This window comes from Marmota marmota, unplaced genomic scaffold, assembly GCF_001458135.2.
Source record: "Marmota marmota marmota unplaced genomic scaffold, marMar, whole genome shotgun sequence".
NCBI classification, from domain to species: domain Eukaryota; kingdom Metazoa; phylum Chordata; class Mammalia; order Rodentia; family Sciuridae; genus Marmota; species Marmota marmota.
This window is the reverse complement of record NW_026000243.1, coordinates 8,973,123-8,987,813: the sequence shown is the minus strand read 5'-3', so window position 1 is coordinate 8,987,813 and position 14,691 is coordinate 8,973,123. Positions and strand designations below refer to the sequence as shown.

Here is a 14,691-nt window from a genome sequence, read left to right as displayed (position 1 = left end):
CTGCTATTCTTCTGTGTATTGACTTCCTTCCCATTTTCTAATAAACGCTCTGTCAATTCCACAAGTTCCACAATACGTTTGCAGTCAATTCCTTTTTCTTTTAAGTTAACCTGAATCAATGCCGGTTGATTGAAACCATTCTTATACTAGTTAGGTACAGATGGTAATAAGCATAGCTTTCAAACTGTTAATATGTGGAGTTATGTACTGAGTTCTCAATTTTCTCCAGGACATACAAGTTAAGATGCCCAGGAGACAGTCTGTACAGAACATGCCTGGATGACTGCCTACATGAGGGCCTTCAAGCTAACACCATGATTGAGGAGCACCACCAGCAGAAACATGAAGAGAGATGTTCAAGGACAGAGCACACGCAAATGCCAGCATTTATGATTTATGCAAAGATTAAGGTGTGAAAACAAAAGACCTAAGATGGAGTGGTCAGTGGTCATAGAAGTAATTCACGAAAGTTGTTTTATGAAAACTTGGGAAGGAGAATGGTAGCAATGTCATCAATTTCAACAGAAAAAGAGTACTGAAAAGATGTCATGGGATTTGACAATAAGTAATTGCTGGCATCCTTAGCATAATAGCTTGCCTTAATTTTATAAGTGATTCTGAGATCCTTAAGTTAAATAAGTAGTGTGGGGTGACCCACAGTGATCAACAAAACTTATCACTTCTTTTTCCTTCTTCTCTCTCTCTTCCTCTCTCTCTCAGCTCTTTCTAGGAAGGATCTCATGTTGGCCTGGGACTGGTAATAGCAGCAAATAATGAAAAGGCAATATGATGAAAAAGTCATAGTTTTTCATCATCTAATGATAAATGAGTGGAGTTGAGGTGATGAAGGGAACTACTAACTGTGGTGACTATAAATGTATATATTTTTTGCAATAATGGGAATGGAATCCAGTGCCTTGCATGTACTAGGAAAGCAATCTGCCACTGAGCTACAATCCCAGTCCTTGGTAAATCATATGTATTTTGTTACATCACTCAGGCCCTTATATTTCTGGAATTTATACCCAGCTCCCCAGGACACAGATTATAGATACATCTGAGATTGAGAGAGGTTTTGTAGTTTGTGTGTGTGTGTGTGTGTGTGTGTGTGTGTGTTGGTTTTGGTTTTTCTTCTCTTGGCTTGGAAACCTATGATCTCAAAGCGCCAGAATCAAGAACAGACCAGAACTACTTGTTTATGAAAACATGTTCAGTTATATAAAATTTCTATCATTTGTCCCTTTAAGTATTTGAACATCACCACCTCCCGCCACACCGCCCATTTCCCTTGTTACTTTGAAGTTGCCTGCTTTACTTCTTGGCTAATTTCTGTCTTTAATAATAATCCATCAACGTTTTGTAGCTTCTTTAAAAGTCATGTTTGACTTAACACGACTGTCAGTTTCTCTCTGCCTTCTGAATGCCTTCACTAATCATCTCCAACATTTCTCTATCGGATTATTTTATCCTTTTTGAGGATGTTCTTATTCTCTTTCATCTTTTCACAAATTATGTAATAATTTATTAGACTGTGAGTACATGATGCACAGTGAATGTGAAGTCCCATTTTGAGTAAGTCACCTTTCTCTCCAAAGCCAGTCAATCCTGCTTGTATATTTTAAGAGCTCTTAAATTGGTGCCCACAGGGCTTTTAGGAGGTTCAAGGGAGGTGTCAGATAGCACTGAACATTTTTGGAAGTGTATGTTAAATGACATTGCCAATTATTCTATTTGAAGTTAAGAAACTGAGGCACAGAGAGTTTAAGGGACATTTCCGAACCCAACAGCCATACAGGCTGTTCCTGTTGCTGAGAATGGTGTGCTATACTATTCCTCAATCAAAGACATTTCCCACTCTTCTTCGGTTCCCTTACTTACTCCCCATAGCAGTAACTACAATCCATGGATTCTTGCTGGTAAAGAATCATTCAGCTCTACATCTTCTCCATTACCATGTCCAAATAACCTAAATTTAGGCCATCCTTATTGATCCCCTGAAATTACAGTAATAGAGTATTCCAGTTCTGTCTCGTCTCCAAAGTGAATGATCTTTTCAGAAATGCAAATCTCACCTGCTTATAAGATTTTAAAGTATTCCTTTTCATCTATTTAAACAGTATGTAAAATCTTTAACAGGGTGTATAAAATGTGGTCTTTCAAGATTGGCCCATTTACTTCTCTCCATTTTCTTTCTTTCCTTTTTTCCTCCTTCCTTCCTACCTACCTTTCTCCCTTCCTCCCTCCCTTCTCTCTCTCTCTCTCTCTCTCTCTCTCTCTCTCTCTCTCTCTCTCTCTCAGTGCTGGNACTGGTATTTCTCTCTCTCTCTCTCTCTCTCTCTCTCTCTCTCTCTCTCTCTCCCTCACACACACACACACACACACACACACACACACACAATCTTACTCATAACCTTTGTCTACCCATCACCATCTTTCAGTAGTATTTCCTGTACCCCAGATTAAGATCTTTGTCTTACCCTTCTCTCTCAAAAATTTTCTCTTATACTTCCACTCTTGAAATTATAAACTCTTAATTTCTATGTAACTAATTTTCTTTAGCTTTTTAACTCTAAACCCAAATTCAGAAGCTTTCCATAACTCACTCTACCTTGAATGAGCTCATGTCTGATCCCTCTTTTACCCTCTCATGTCTTATAATAGTTTATGGTATTGTACTTCAGTAAAGGATTGGAGCTTCCTGAAATCTCATTGACAACAGCAATTCTCTTTTCTCTCTGGATACACAAATAGTAAAGAGTGCCTGAAATACCGCAGATACTCAGTAAATGAATGGAGAATCAAGAATAAAAGGTGAATATAGCTTACTTAATTAATTTAATTGTTTGGACTGGATAACTGAAACGCCCAAGTTTTTCTTAGCTTTTAATCCATCAATCCAAGTGACAAATTCAATTCTAAATTCTTACAACCTACATTTTCATTCAATTTATGAAAAATGTTTTTTATTTTGAATAAAAATATTTCCTCTCTTAAATGTCTTATAACTACAATAATAAAAGTCTAATCCTTTTTAATTTAATGTTTATTTTCCCACCATGCTTTCTTGATGGACAAATGACAGGAATTTGTCCCCATCCCTAAATTTTAAGGTTAGGAAATGATACAAAAAATATAAAACACAAGCCATCAGCTGTCCAGATCACACTTAATAAAAGATTAAATTATATATAAAAAGCTGCCTATTAAATTATTTATAATTAAATTTTATAATTTCTTCAATAAATTTGATGGATCTTAAAAAATACAAATTAAAAGAGTAAATACATAAAACAAGTCTAACTACAAAGAGACTACATCAAATGGTGATCAAAATGTCAACATAGATTTTGATGTTAAGCTTTAAATTTCTTTTTGAGCTTCTTGACAGAGGGCAAAAATCATAGATACTTATATGGTGTTTTGTCCAAGAAGAAAAAAAAAAACATTCAAAACAGGAAATAAGAGAACTTACATATTATTAAAGCTCATTTTTCTTCCAATTATTTTTGGACAAACAATAAGCATAAAATCCTTCAAAGTATATATTTATCTGCATGACCTTAGCCATCAGACATGATCTTGATGAACAAGTATCTCCCTGTTTACAAGAAGACAGGGTCAGACTACCTGTTATTTAATATCTTTATTAGCTTGTATTCTGTGATTTTTAACTTGGGCATTAAGATGGATATGTATTTTATCATCTAATTTAGTGTGAGTTATTCAGCAAAGCTCTTGAATTACTCTATCACATATTTCCATTTCTATTGTTATATGTTTGAAGAGGAATAAAGTTGCTTTGGAACATTTGTAATCAATAATCACTGAATAAGAAAGCAAACAGCACCCTAGATTAAGACTGTGTCTCTATTTCAAAGGTTTTGACCAATTGCCTAAAGCACTTGGGAATGAACTATAGGTTTACCTCATCAGGATAAGGATATTAGTCAAGCTATTTTGGCAGACAGAGATCCTAATGCTCCCAGTATTCTACCACATGCCCCATTGGGGCTTCATTGTTTTCAACAACAAGATTTTCATTAGCTTAAGGCATTTTGTTATTCTGTTTGGTTCACTGCTCAGGTGTGGAATCACTGAACTCAATTATGCCTTCCTGCTTAGTGTTTTGAAGTATGGCTTTACTAAGGAGATGCTCGTTAGGAAAACTTCCAATGTCTTCTGAAATGTTCCATATTTTATCTTATTTGTTGTGAAATAATAACCTTATTTTTAGCAACAGTAATGATAATAATACTATATTATAAAGTCATCTGATCCTGTTCCCTGTTCCATTTTGTGGAAACATAAATGCAAAACAATGTATTAATATTCTGGTAACCATCAGTTGGAATTGTTGTAACCATTAAATTGGATCCTACTGTGGCCACTGGATTGGAGTGCTACTGCTGAGCTATAATATTTACTTGTATAAGGCCAACTGAATCTGAATGAAAGAGAGTTTCTGTCCATGTTACTGAAAGCAAATAGTCTCCCAGAGGATTTGGTACTGAACAAGTTCAAAGGAACCTCTTATGTTGAATCATGCATATATTGTAATGTCTCTAATAAATCAATTACTTTTTGGCAGCAAAATGTCACAGCTTTTAAAATTCTGATAATCACCTCCACTTTGCAGAGCTTTAGGCTGTTAAAATCCACACAATCTAGCATTCTCCTAGAATGCATCAAGGAGAAGGTTAAGTAACAAAGCAATAATGAAAAAAACTTCAGACATATATCCTTGACCAAGATTCAGAGAAGCAGAAATATCTCTCCACTCTCAGAGTCCTCAATGATATACAGGTAAAATACCACAAGTCAAATATATCTGGGAGGAACCTCTTCCTGCAGTGTACTATTTGAAAAGTATTGAAAATAATTTCTCAAATTTTTATTATTTGTTAAACTCCAGCATATGCCTGGCATCTTTAGGTACTTGTATAATCCAATGTAATCAAAGAAGGTGACATTATCTTCTACTCATTATATTGCAAAAGGAGAAGAACCTGTCTTCAACTTAAAAGTGTTTTGTCTCCTATAGAAATGAAAACTCTAAAATATATTTTTTTCTCTTTTCTTTTTGCCTTGGAAGTTGCTTCTATATCTGTGACTGACCAATATGCTCCAAACCCATCTCTTAAAATTGCCTACTTTTAAAAAAATTACCCATCCTTGTGCAAATAGCCCCACTTGAGGCACTGTACCTGACTACTCTCTCTTGGGTATGAGAAGCTATATGTGTTTCCCAGGGACAAATGAATGTGAAAGTTCATTGCAATACAACACACATTATTTTCTACATATACACACACATTTGGAATATGTTTTTATATAAAAAAAATCTTTTGTAAATTCATTCATTTGGGCTTTCTTTAGTGTCAAGCATATTTTGGAACCACACTAAATGGTGATGATACAGAAATAAAACAAACAGGAAAACCTGGTTCCTATGTTAAATGAATAAATTAAGAGTAAGCGGAATAGCTACAGGATAGATAATTATAAAATACTGTAAAGAATACTGCAATCATGATAAAAATTAAGACCTCTGAAAGTTCAAGGAGGAGGCCATAAACATCCTTGAGATTGAATGGTGTGGGGTGTGGGAATGTCTAAGGGTAGATTTTCAAAACATGTGGTTAATTTTCATCTTACCAAACAAGATTTTTGTTTTCATGCTGACAAGTATGGGAGAATCTCAATTAAAAATTTTTGTTACATCTTCCACAACAACTCGAGACAAGGTGGTCTCTGAATCTCCCTCTCTGCAAAACCAGAGAATTAATTCTTCATCATCCAGGTAGATTATGTTCTCATCAGTTTCAAATTGACATGAAGCTGGTTGGGTTTTTCCAATTTGAGGTTCTTATGCTTATGGTAAAAAACAGGGTATGGATGAATGGACATGATATTTGTGTGAGTGGACTGTGTTAGCTGACAGAGATGAGGGCTGAGAATGATAGGATAGTCCTTGTGGAATTAAGAGAATATCATAGGCTGAAGTGCACAGGATATGCGCCCTCCACCCACACCTTTACTTGGAACCAGGCATATCCCAAACTTCTAATTAAAAATCTTAAATGTATGTACTTCCGACTAAATCATTCTCTAATACCAGAGCTGGGAAACTTTATTATCCACTCTATTTGCAAAGCAGCAGCCTCCCACACCCCAAGTTTCAATGTTCCTGAACTCCCCAAAGCATGCTGTAGGGAAAAAGTGAAGGTCCTTGGTCCCTTGGTTCAGAACAGCCATATCAGATAAATGTGACGTCTTGTTATCCAGAAATATCCATCTAAGAAGAGAAGAGAATTTGATTATCATGAATTCTCCTCCATACTCCTCTTCTTGCCTGACAATAACCTCCCTCTCCAGAGCAACAATAATCTGAACACAAACAGACGTGAAGCTTTTCAAAAAGTAATGAACTCTGAGGCACTGGAGCCAAGGCAATCGTGGTTTAAATGCACGACTCCAGCAACCTAGAGAGGCCATCAATTATACAGCCCAGCCGTCGAGGAAGAAAAAATAATATTTCAAAAAGTCATTGCCAGACACAGAAGAGAATGAAGAAACTGCCACAGAAATCACACCACTCAGAGTATGCAGTTCCAAGAGGATGACTGAGCAGAGATGAGTAGCTAAATACTGCCAAAGGCAGCCATCTCTCTACAAGAGAGAGGATAGAGTAGGACACAGTGACTTTCCACTTGTCCTGTCCCTCTGCCAACACACCTGAGTTCACGAGTCCACTTGAATCTTTTTAGCATCATTTTCTATTACCTCTATTTCAGATAGAAAGGTGCATTTCACTTTACCAATCCACTGCAAACATTTTTGAATGCCTAAAACAATATATCACCTCAGCACAGGGATTCATTTGTTTACAAAATCAGTACTCATCTATGATGTGATTTTATTTTTAATATTACTCCTTTTAAAAGGAGGAGAAATGTTATTATCATGCCTATTTTTCAGATGACAGAGTTGAGACTCAGAGAAGGAAAATGACTTACCAAAGCTACTAAGAGCCTAGTTGATGATCCTAGAATGTAGGAAGCCACTGGTAAACATTGTTTGTTTGTAATTTTATTTTGCAAATGAAACATTTTGAAACTAAATCATTAACTATCATTCAGTCATAATTTGATCTTGTTAAGGCCTGTTTTCACTGCTTTCCTTTATTGAAGAAATTCTATTAGAGGCTAATGTAGGACCAAACATGTTCATAAGATGGCATACACCCAAAGATTGTATGACAAACTTTGGAGCTAAATAATTATGAACTGCTTTTTGTTTGTTTGTGTTTATTCTTTAAGAATGACATTCAAAAAAGTAGAAAAAGTTCACAGCTTAAGAGAAAGGTTATTTCTGTTTAGTGGGTGATATCCTTAAAAGTCAATGCTCTATTTTACATAAGGACAAGACTGTGGATAGAAGAGAAATTCTATAGCTGGGGGGCTGACTTCTCATTTTATTTTCATTCTACACTTTTGGGCATGAGTCATATTTAGTGAGTGTTACTTTCTTCACTTAGAAAATTGAATTGATAATACTTGCCCTACTTACTTCATAAACTGGTTATGATAAAGGATGTGGAAACCACTTTACAAAGTCAGATACATACAAATATTACAGATGTATTGATTTAAATAACTGTCCTCCAAGAACTCTAGGGATCCTTTGTGGAGAGGAGAAAATGCTTGGTCTACTATACTTCTGGTGGACTCCATAAAATAACAAGAATTGGGGCAGCAATCCTAATTTTTGTTCATATTGCATACAGTTTTGTGATTTAAAAATACAAAGGGAACAGATAAAGATAGTTAAAAGCATGACATTTGGAGTCAGAACAGAACTATGCACTCACAGACAATCAAACAGATTACTTAATCTTTCTAGGTTTGATTCATTAGTCATACAATGGGAATGATAAGGGGATTTAACTCATAAGCTTCTTTTAAAGTTTAAATTACAAATGCATGTAAAGAACATAAGCAGCACCTGGAAAAATATATGGAGGCACTTATAATAATTATCTGTATTATTACACGTTGCTTTTGTGTAACAAAAGTTAGGTGGATGTAGTATTATTTCCCTCTCTTCTGGATGTCTAGCATCAGACACTAACTGACCTCTTAGGGTACTGTGAGGGTTAGCTAATGAATTGTGGGGGAGAACCTGTGCAGTGCTCAGACACTGAGAATTACATGACAGCATGTGAGTTGCATGGCTTTTTATACTAGTCCTTTGGTATTACAATTGATCCTGTCTGGTTTCCTCCTACATTGATCTGTTCAGAATGCTCTTGACACAAATGCAATTTTCTGTGGCCAGCAATCAAATTCACCAATCACACATGGCAAAAGCGATCGAAACAAAGGGCAGAAGTTGTGCTATTTCCAGCACAAACGATCAGTTCCTGAGTTTCTGACAGCATCAAATGGAAAAATCAAAATAACTTGAGACAGAAATAGCCTGAAGACCCTGGGTCTTCAACCCATTTGCAATATTCCTATTCGACCTGGAGTCGCCCACTCTGCACAAATAGGAAATTATATATCTTGTGAGGCTACATGCTGGGGAGAATTAGGAGTTGGCATGGAATACGGCTGGCCTTGCTAATAATTGTTCCTGCTTTTAATTATTGACATTTCAGTAGCTCTTAATAGTCTCATTCTGCATAGGCCATAGTACTTCAAATGAGGGTTATTTCTAGCCATTGAACACACTTTCCTGAAGTCCTGTCATTTGAAGAGAGGGCTTGAATGCCCTGAACACATTTTCTGACCATTTGTCTACATATTCCTAGTAGTAGATATATCTAGAAAAGGTGTAAGAAAGATGAGAAGAACCAGAGGAGAAGTAGAGAAGGTTTGAACAGATCATTTTGTTTTTGACCTTGTGGAGATTACAATATTACTCTGTATGAGATCTGTTTTAATACTTTATCAACTCTCAATTAGTAGAACCCTAAATAAAGACAGGTAGTATCATATATCAAATGATCTCTGTGCTCACCCCAGCAATAGCTGATTGGTCCAAAAGTGGTCACTTAATTCAAATGAAGACAGAATGCTTGATTTTCTGCTAATTTGGACTTAAAGCACAAAAACCAACTCAGTTTACTACCGTCTATCAAATCATCTATGAGGCAGATCAAGGCCACTTAGGTGAGGGTCTGGTGGAGATCAGAGAAACTCAACTAAGAGATTCAAGACTCCACCATAAGAAGCACCTTTTCACTTATTTCAGCAATTTTCTTATGCATAGGAAATGAAATAAGGAGACCAAATAGCAAGAGAAACACAGAAAGTTTCACTGAAGGAAGTTTCCTTCTTATAGAGAGTCCTGTTCTTCCTGTATTTTCTTCCTCTAAGTCTGTCTCATTGTTACAATAAAAATCTTTAAAATATTTAAGTGAATTCTTGTAATTCAAATGGATATTTACCCATGATGAAGACTGGATAGTGGAAAAATGAAGAAAACAAAAGGAAGACAGAAGTATTAGAAGTAAATGGAAGGGCAATGAAATGAACTGATTTTCTATGTCTCTCTAAAATTCAAATGTAGAAGTCCTAACTATCAATGTCTTTAGGAAGTGATCTAGTCCTGAGGGCAGAGCCCTAATAAAAAGAATTAGTGCTTTTATAAAAATAGCTGAGAGATACTTACATTCCTTCTACCAATTGCATTTAGAGAGAGAAAATGCCATCTATGAATAAAGAAGTGGTCTCTAATCAGAACAGAATCTGTTGGTGTCTTGACCTTGCACTTCTCAGCACCAGAACTGTGATAAAAAAAAGTCTGTTGTTTGTAGGCCACCCAGATTATGTATTCTGTCTTGCCTGCTTAAATGGACTAAGATAGAAGATGAAAAGTCAGAGAAAACACTTGCAGAGGTGACTAGGTGACAATCAGTGTACATGCTTTCTTGAACTCTAAGATTCTGTTGGCCTGGAGAAAAAAAAGTCATCTAGCATCTGAAGAAGCAAGTGAAGACACTAGAATCTAACATAAAAAGGAAGAGGAAGTATTAGATATTCATTCAACAACCAATGTTTATTGAAAAAAAAAAGATCTGACATTCAGTGAAGAATACTCACACTCAAAAACGTTACATCTTTTGGGTTAAGAGACACTTGCAATATAATGAGGCGAACACAATGATAGATGTGGGTGATACTTGCTGCATTTAGTCAGGGGAAAAAGAAGACTTCAGGAATATAATAGACATTTTCAAATATTGTAATCCCCAACCTGAGGTCAGGGACCATTTACCACTCATTTTTCTATTCTCAACATTTGCTATAATACTTGACATACAAAAGGTGTTTAGCAAATATTTGCTGAAATGAATTAGAGAAAAGATTGAATGCTTTCTAATGGTAGGTATTTTACCTAATTTCAATCCCCCTCACAATAAACTGATGAGTGGTTACACTCAAGCTCTTACAAATGAGAGTACAAAAATTCAGAGAAATTAAATATTCCATGGAAACATATGCAACTGCCAATATTCAGTCATTTTGTCCTATCATTGGTAGATATATACATAGATAAAAAGATTAAAATTCATAATTTCTAACTAAAAGCCAAATGGTTTTTATTACCTGAAAGAATTCAGTGTATTCTATATGGTTCTAAAACAAACCAGTCAAGAGATAGATATATGAGATAAATAGGTTTGGGGGTATATGTGAGTGTGTGTGTGTGTGTGTGTATGTGTGTTTGTGTGTATGTTTGTGCATGTGTATTTCTAAAGGAAGCAAGATCTACATGAGTAGGAAGTTAGCTGCCCATCAATACAGAGTGTTCAAATGACCCATAAGCATTATCTATCTACCTATGTACCTATTGCAGAGAGAATTAAAGTTTTGGAAATGGGATCATAAGAAGATATATAATTTGAAATTCCCATGATCTTCAAAATAACATCTCTTATTCCTTGCAGGCCCAAGGGTATTAATGACATGTGGCATGTTGATGAAAATGGAATTGAGATTCTTTTACCTGGACTTTCATAGTCTCTGTCAATATTCCCCAAGAAACATCTTTTCAATGCATCTGTTATGCTGCATAGGCTATGTCAACCCTTGGACCTTGGCATATAAGTGTTTGCTTTGACAAGTGTCTATGACCAGCCTGAATTAGTACCACGCTCTCTCTTTCCCAGAGTTAAGAATGGATCAAAGTCATTCCTTTTCCTAAGCATAGTTTCAGCCAGGTCCTGGAACAACTTCCTAATATCTGATTTCTAGAGAACAGGATGTAATAGTCACAGAGAGAAATATGGGATGGACTGAAGTCCAGGCAGAGAAGTACGAATGACTGTCTAAGAACATTTGTGCAAAAAGCAACATGCCCCGTGCCTATTTGAACAACTCCATAAATATTAACCCCCATTTTTCTCCTGTTTGTTACTGTCAAAGACAAAAGTATAATACCTTCTGCTTCCTATCTTCATAATTGTCACCTCTACCAAACTTTAGGTCAATGAGTGTTGGTCTGGGAAGATATCTAGAATTGGGAATTCAACCAAGATATCACTCTGGCTTGTCTAACTATTTGAAGATATCTGAATCTATCAGAAAGAATTTTGTGAAGTGTCAGGGCTCCATTCTGCATTGGATTTGCTACAGGTGACCAGACCAGGGAGAGAAGAAATGGAAATATGGAGCCAGAGGCCCTGAGTAAGCAAAACATCAAAGGCTTCTATGATTATAATCTCTGACTCAAATCCTAGTAATAATAGGGACCAAAAGAAAAGAGGAGCTGTGGATGAACAAAGGATTAGATAATATTTGAAGCTCCATAATACGCAATTCTAAAATCAATGCAGCATACCATTTGCTTACTCAATAATTTTTGAGATGTGAATCTAAAGCATCTTCCCTGCATGATCATCTGAATCCCAACAAGAAAAGTTTCTGTGTCTGGGACAAGTTTAAAGTGAGGGTTTCCTTCAGACAAGCAGTTGTTTCTGCAGTGCATTGGCAAGACAAACTACTTCTCATCTCTAGTCTCCTCCCTTCCCTGCAGGCAGGTTTCTCTCTGGCCTTGAGTTGACTTAAAGATTCCCCAGGAGAATTGGCCTGAAAATCAGTTCTAAAAGCCAAAATAGAAAAAAAAGAAAGAAAAAAAAAAAAAAGGAGAGCCAGATTAAAGTATCAGCCTAGAATTTATGCTCTGGACTTAAGGTTTAATAATGCAACAGAAAATCAATATTTAATAAAGCAAATGATGGAGAAAAACACTGCCTGGGAGATGAGGCTGCTTCACTGTTTTCAAACGTCTCAGTCCCAAAGGAGGGTGAGTTGGCAGGATGGATTGGAGACCAGGCTGACAAGAGAATCTGGCATGCAGACAATCGCAGGTCCCATTGATTCCTATTTTGTTATCTTGTGGGCTTGCTGGCCATTTTTATTAAAAGACTAAAACAGAATTACAATGAAAGTGCTATGAGATACTCAATAGAGTAGGGGCAAATGGACCAAACTAGACTTCAATTAGCAGCCCCAGGATAATCCTTATTTATACCAGGAACCATCAAAGTTCACACTCTATTTGGAGAAAAGGGAGGGGAGGATGAGAATTGGAATTGGAGCTCTTTAGCTATATTCCAGAAAGACAATATCTGATGAGTAGTACTGGCCTAACATATCATGGAATGAGAATAGCAGCAGAGTCCAGCTATTCATCACGAGTAGCCTCTTGAACAGTGGTTTGCACTTAGTAGGGATGGAAAATGTCACTGACTAATTAAAGCTCCTGAGAAGACAAGGTCTAGGAATGCAAAGTTCCTTAGGTTCTCTCTGATTACTATGTGGATTGCAAAGCATTTCTGAGCTTCAAGAATACTGAATTTCATTATATGGTTCTCCACACTGCTTCCTTTATAGCTATTAGAATATTTCTGGTTAGTCATTTTTCATTAAAGGTTATTCTTCCCTTTGATGGTCAAACAGTCTTAATACTGTCTATTTATTTCTGTGTAGGTATCTAGGCCATAGTTCATTTGAGATTCTTTTTGGCTAGAATCTCTACCTAGCCAGGGAAGAGAGTTGTGAATATCCACCTGGAAAAGCTCTTTGTGTTTTCTAGTATTGAAACTATGCATGACTATGTATGTACAATAAATTATGTTGAGTTATTTTGTCTTTTCTCCATCTAAGGCTCCCAGAGTAGCTGAGTAAAAGTAGAGACAACTGAAGCCAATATGTTGCTCATAACCCAAGAAGCCTCAGGCAAGGTACATGATAGCACTGCTTGAACGGGAATGAATTCATTTGTAATGGACAGATTGGCTACTCCCATTTGTTTTCTTAAAAATAAATAGAGACAGCACAGTGTATTGCTCCCTGTTAATGAGGAAACTTCTTCAGAAATCCTTAATATAACTATAAATTATGAAGCGAAGAGATGCTTAAAAAGGAGACCGTCAAGACGAAAGTAGGAGAGGAAATGAAGAATTCAAGTTCCAAAAGGAGTAAGGAAAAATGTCAGTCTTGCTCAACATTGTAAGGAACCAGTCATATGATTGCTATATAGCAAGTGTTTAATGTTTACTGAATGAGTGAACAGGAAGGAGTAAAATAGAATGGAAAAAAAAAGTGGAACAAGGAAGCAGAAACATAGAATGAAATATAAATATGCCATGAGGAAGTGGAAGATGGAAGGTCAAATGGAATAGCTCAAGTTAGAATAGGTCCAAAGAATAATGCCAGCTTGACTATTAGTTTGTGCTGTCAATTCTTAAGTATGTTATTGAAACTCTATAAATATAAGAGAGCAGCAGTCTCACATTCTTGCTAGTGAAATACTATGAGATTGTGAATCTGAAGGCAGAATCCCAAAAGTAGCCCGATGCTTGAAGTGATGGTCAGAACCAGGGCGATTCTCACCCTACTCCTTTTGTTTGAAATTCACTTGCTGTGAAGACTCTTACAGAATTTCGTCTGCATAATCCTTGTAGTTTCAAATTCTGAAACCTTCATTGCCAAATAGTTTTTTAATCAATTCATCCTGGGAGAGATTTCTGTCACAGACCAGAATGAGATCTTATTTAGCATAAGGTGGGCAAGAATGGCTGAGTCATTGCAAGACTGATATTATAGGTCTAGCAAATGGGATTCAGAACTTCAGGAACTCAGAAAGGTTAAGGAAACTAGATCATGCTCTTCAGAATTCATTACAAGAAATTTTTGTTGGGGTACTGTCTATGCACTCCTGATAGGGAGAGTAAGGAGAAATGCTATAAAACTGTGCCTAAACCACAAGCAGGATAAAGTAGCAAAAGGCAAGGAAAACTTGGGCCATAAAGGGCTTTAGGTGAAAATTTTCAACATTGAGAGTAATTGATATATCCATTAAATAGCTCAGGGGCTGCTATCAGAGCAGCTGTAATAATAATTTTATTTATAAAACTCTCACTTCTTCTGAGGTGCTCAGGGCACTGTACAATAGCACTAAATAAATTAAATTAAAGCATGAAATATTATGGAAATGCAATGAAATCAACATCACTGAGGAGACAGGGAAACCCAAAAAGAAATAAAAGGAAGAAAATAAATAAATAAACACTTCTCTGCAAGAAAGCAGCACTTAGCAGGAGGATGCTTTTGAGAAAACAGGGGAAGAGTTAAGTTTCCTACCAAGGAAACAGACCCACTGTTGAGCTCTTCTTAATAG

General features: G+C 36.2%; 1 protein-coding gene across 5 annotated transcripts in view; it reads right to left on the bottom strand.

Moving 5' to 3' along the window:
• Ntm (neurotrimin) overlaps positions 1–14,691 on the bottom strand; it is a 960,133-nt gene that overhangs the window by 148,391 nt on the left and 797,051 nt on the right. The gene's annotated exons all lie outside the window — the stretch shown is intronic.